General features: G+C 30.7%; 1 protein-coding gene across 1 annotated transcript in view; it reads left to right on the top strand.

The window, feature by feature from the left end:
- The first annotated feature begins 4,918 nt into the window (after window positions 1–4,918).
- The window catches only part of LOC108758152 (Acyl-CoA oxidase 3), a 9,135-nt gene continuing 8,718 nt past the window's right edge, over window positions 4,919–5,335 (top strand). Inside the window, exon 1 of the mRNA XM_018502959.1 lies at window positions 4,919–5,057. The gene's annotated coding sequence lies outside the window, so the exon portion shown is untranslated. The remainder of the gene's footprint in view (window positions 5,058–5,335) is intronic.

Below are 5,335 nucleotides of genomic sequence, written 5' to 3'. Positions count from 1 at the left end.
CGTTCGTATTAAACTATCGATCTCTTGGAGCCTTCGGCCCCTTTTACTCTTTTGTGACATCAATTCTTAATGATCTCGTTTGAAGGCAATTGTATTTGCAACCCGGATCATCGATGGTTCTGCATAATTCCAGCAAAAGTCACGAGTGTTGAGTCGACACTGGTGCAACGAGCGTTGAAGCAAACGAACTTGCTTTAAATAAGTTATTTCACTCATTACAGCATCGTTAAGAATCCAACTGCGGGTATACAATTACTGCATTCGAATGCATTTTTTATTGTACTTTCGAGATATACGAACATTTTCTTGATAGTTGTGCGGAAATAACTGCATCACCGTATGTAAATCAATTTACATGTCTGTTAATTATCGAAGTATATTCTTGTATAATTGATGTGAAGTTATATCTTAATTTTACAAAAGTTTTCACGCTACATTGGCAATGTCGGATTTACGTGATTTGGATCAAAGCGAATTTATGTAGGTATGTAAAGCTTTTTACAAAGTATTTTATATAGTTAATGATGTTAAATATGTTTAAATGAGAAAACTCGCCTAATTAACAGACACAACTTTGAAATAACAATACTAGTTCTTCTTTATGAAACAATAATTGCTGTGCATATATAAATAATAAATTGTTTTTCTAGATATGACGCATTTGATCACGTAACTGTTGAAATTTTACATGATTTGTTAAATAAGTTTATTAATATTGCTATTATCGGTACTCATTACATAAAAGAATCAGATAATTTTATTTTGAATATAGTTGAAACGAGAATTCACACACACACACACACACACACACACACACACACACACACAACATGTAATAATTTATTATTTCAGATAGCAACGTGTCTATTTTGTTGCTGGCATGTTGCTTGTTAGTATGTGTTGTTGCATTACTAAGTATGTGTTGCTACCAGAATTGCAGCAACTGAGTCCTTGTTTGTTGGTAACTTGATGCCTTCACGATATGATAACATTGTGTAACAACTTGCCAACAATTTGCCGACAACTTTAAAATCGTTATCATAAAAATTCGTACGGTTGCCATCATATTGCCATAATAATATGCAGCATCATACAATGCTGTCATATTGACGACAATGCGAGATAACATTGAAGCAGCTATCTTGCTGTTAAACTACTGGCAATACATATACACATGTTGTCTGTATGTTGCTACAATGTTGGTATATTCGAAATCGTTGAAGACAAATCTACGGCCAACATAATAAGCAATCACAGATTTGTGCGATTTTGCTGAAACATGTTTTGCTATTTGGAAATTTTTGCAAACATGTACGTACATATCGCTTCCTTCCTTCAAAAGTGATAATTAAAAAAAAATAGATTTTCGAGTTATTTTCATGAATGAATTAAATAAACATTACCATATCAATCATTAAAAATCAACTTCACATAAAATCATCAAAATTATCACAGCTCGAAAACGACTGTTTCCTTTTAAATGTAATAGTCAGAATTATTTGCTCAAAGCGATTTCGCCGATTGAATTAATCATTGATTAACTTATTAATCGATTGTGATTGAAATTATTGTTAAGGCGCCTCCAGACGATATGGCCAACTATGTCAACATGAACAAATGTCATACACATATACAGGGTGTCCCAAGAAGATCGAGATATCTGAAAATATCTCGGAAAATATAAGTTTTGCAGAAAAGTGTTTCAGACAAAAATTGTAGGGTTAAAAAAGATCTGATCTTATCAGTTTGATCTCGAGTAGCGTCGCCAAAATCAGATCAAGGTCACATTGATTTTTTTTCAGGGTTGGTAAAGACTAATGTTTTTTTTTAAGAATAAAACATTATGTTTCTTCTTGAATATGTTTTTAATGCTTCAAATATGCTTTGAACAGTACTATAAAAAAAACATATTTAAAACATATTAAAAACATCAATTAAGCATTTAAACTGTTTAAAACACGTTTAAAACGTTTTTTTTACCAACCCTGTTTTTTTTAATGGAACTTCTACTTTTGATTCCAGAATCTAATAGCTGGTATCAAGAGCTTTTCAAAATACTACAATAAAATTATTTGTCATAAAGTACTTTTCGAGGTATAAAGCTTGAAAGTTACAGTACAGTCGGCATTAGCATTACGCAAGGTGTCCGACCGACGGCTAAAACCTCTTGAATGTTGTTCAGGATTATGTCCTGAACAATTTGATGACATGTGATTCTCAATTCAAAGTTCCTTCAACGTTAATATTTATTACTCATCATTTTTTACAACTCTAATAATATATTGTCTATATAACAAAAAGAACAAAAATTACACGTTTTACATTTTTTGCTCATGCAAGAAAACATTTTTCTGTTCCAGCTAATAGAATCATCGCTGTTTTTTGTATCTGGTAGATGGTAGAAATATATATTATTAGAAAATTAGAATTTGTAACATAATATTCTTGCGTATAATAATATATGCAAGAAAATTTAAATCTTGTGATCAAATATTGCTGCAAAATATCTGAATTAGAGTAACTTACATATTTTATTAAAGAATTTTTGCAATATCGTTTATCCAGATACTGCTAAGGTCAGGTTATATCTTCTTCTTGACAACTAATTAAGAAAAAGACAACGTGACTTTAACGTTCACCGTATCTGGATTCATGTCATTACAAAAACTCCCTATTATATCTGATTGAACGTTACACAGGCTGTCTTGATAAATTTGATAAATGACTCAAATATAAATTCTGTCTCTATCATCTATATTATCTATATTGATTACATACAAAACATATTCAATATTGTAGTGTTTGTTAATCATTTATCCATTTTAACTAATTTTTCGTATCTAGATCATATTCACTATAACTGCAAGATCATTTTTTTCAGCTGTCTAATCAAGAACTAATATTTAATGTTCTCAAATAATTATTCGAGATCCATATCTTATCGTACTTTACAATTTTTCTCTTGGATAAAAATATTTTTACAAAAAAGTACAAAAAACTATACATATTGAGACAAGACTTTAGATTCTTAGTTTTTTGTAGATATTCGTAGTGTAACATTGTTTGTTTTGTGATACAAGATACAAAAAAGATTACGTAAAAAGTCGTAATACGTCAGAAAACGTATATGGAAGTGGTGGAGGATTTCTTAGTTTTCAAACAAAAAACGCCACTCTATGTCTCATTACGAATATCAGTAAAAAACAAAGAATTTCTAAGATCCGAGGTGCGATCCACTTGGCGCTACAAATGCTTTGAAGCGTTTGATTGATCAATCGGAAGAAAGAATTTTACTAATTGACCAATCAAAAAATGCTTCGAAACATTTGTAGCATCAAGTGGACCGTAGGCTCTTGTCTCACAATCTATACATTTTTTTATGAAAATTTTTCCGCCAGAGTTGTTAACAAATAAACGTTCTTATTGGCAAAAGTAACACCAAGAAATATGTGTAATGCGAGGTGAAAGTTACTTTCTAAAAGTAATTACTCATTATCTTTATTTGTTATCAAGTTAAAAAATAATTACTATATTAGTTACTGATTTTCAAAAATAACTCTTTTATTCTACTTAAAAAAATAAACGAAATTATTTATTAGTTGAATATTATCGGTATGAGCGAAGGAGTCTTACTTTTTTTACTTCTATACTTTTAATCTTTATATCTTTTATTTTTTAGATATTATTTACCGCGAATTGTATTTAGAAAAAACAACTCTTTTTACTTTTGAATACCATGATTTATACAGTTAAAAAATTTTTATTACGAGCCGAATTGCAAAGATTTAAAATAGAAACGTACGTAGAAATCTTGTGGAATTAAAACATGATTTTAAATATAATAAACTATAAATATTTAAGTATTCGAAAACTATTATAAATTTAATACACAGAAATTATGTCATAAATAGATTCAAAATCTAAAAAATGACAATGAAAGTAACTCAAATTTGTTAGGTTAGGTTACCGTTGCTGCTAAAAATATAACTATGTTACCGTTACAATTATAAAATAAAAGAAAATAATTTTAACGGTAACACGACATTACTGCAAGTAACGCGCTACTTTCCTATCCTTGGTGTAATTATGTGTCGGGGCCGCTGCGTTTTACAATTAATACAAAGACTACATTCCGTTATTAACTGCGAGTATTGAAAATTTATAATTCGCGTTACGCATACTATATAGATTTTCAGTACTCACAGACCTTGTTCTTTTTATCTAAACTTCTAGCATGATTCATCTTTCTTCTAGCATGATTCATCATTCTTCTTCACATTGGAGAAAAAAGGAAGAAAAATGAACCGTGCAAGAAGTTCAGCTATAAAGTACAGGTGCAGCGAATATAATAGAATGCAGTTAAAGGCTGTGTTTGGGAAGTGCGCTATCAACATTATTACGTAGTTTTTGTAGAAGAGCAGGGGGTCGATTGTATATTTTCAAATGAGGTGAAAATTACAAAAGTGAGCGAATTCACTAGAGTATCCATAATTAAATTGGTCAATACCTAGTAACGTTTGTTCACTTTTGTAATTTTCATCTCCTTTCAAAATTTACAATCGACCCCCAGGTTGAAGTTGTATGAGTAAACGTAAAAATTATTTATCGAACGTAATTTTACTACAGGAAAAAGTTGTTCGTCTTAGCACAAAAAACAACTTTTTCATTTAGCAAAATTGCGTCCGATAAGTAGTTTTTGCAGGAGAGCAGGTTGAAGTCAACAAATTAGCGCAAAAATTATTTATCGGATGCAATTTCGTTAAAGGAAAAAGTTGTTTGTTTTCGGGCGCGAATTTTGAAACACCCTGTATATCAAGATCGGGAGCCGTTGATTTCGAGTAGTTTGTTACAGTCGCTATTCTTCGCACTTCCCCACTTCATTGCTGATAATTCTATCTATTCGTGTCTGGTATACTAGTAACTAGTAGTCACGAGGTGTACTACGAACATGGTGCGCGTATTCGCAAACGTGCGAAAAAGTTGTCCGGTTTTTTGAAGGATGTCAGTATAGGATTCTGGATTTATTACAACAACGTTTCATCGGGAACGAGTGTAAGGTACGACTCTCCGTGTTCGAATATTTGTAATAATTTGTTTTTATTTGTGCATTTATTTTATGTTTTTCTCGCGCTGTTTTTCTTTTTTTCTTCCCCAAAATTCAAATGATCTACAGATAATGTTCTTTACGGCTGAACTTTTTATATCGTTCGTTTCTCTTATTTTTTTTCTCTTCAACATCAAATTACGTACATTATACTTATTTAATTGGATTATTTATTTAATTTACATGAGTGCGTAGCATATCAAACAGAAAAAATACGACAGAGAGATAGAG

Source organism: Trachymyrmex cornetzi, unplaced genomic scaffold (assembly GCF_001594075.2).
Source record: "Trachymyrmex cornetzi isolate Tcor2-1 unplaced genomic scaffold, Tcor1.1 scaffold152, whole genome shotgun sequence".
Classification (NCBI taxonomy): Eukaryota; Metazoa; Arthropoda; class Insecta; order Hymenoptera; family Formicidae; genus Trachymyrmex; species Trachymyrmex cornetzi.
This window is presented reverse-complemented; position numbering and strand designations above follow the sequence as displayed.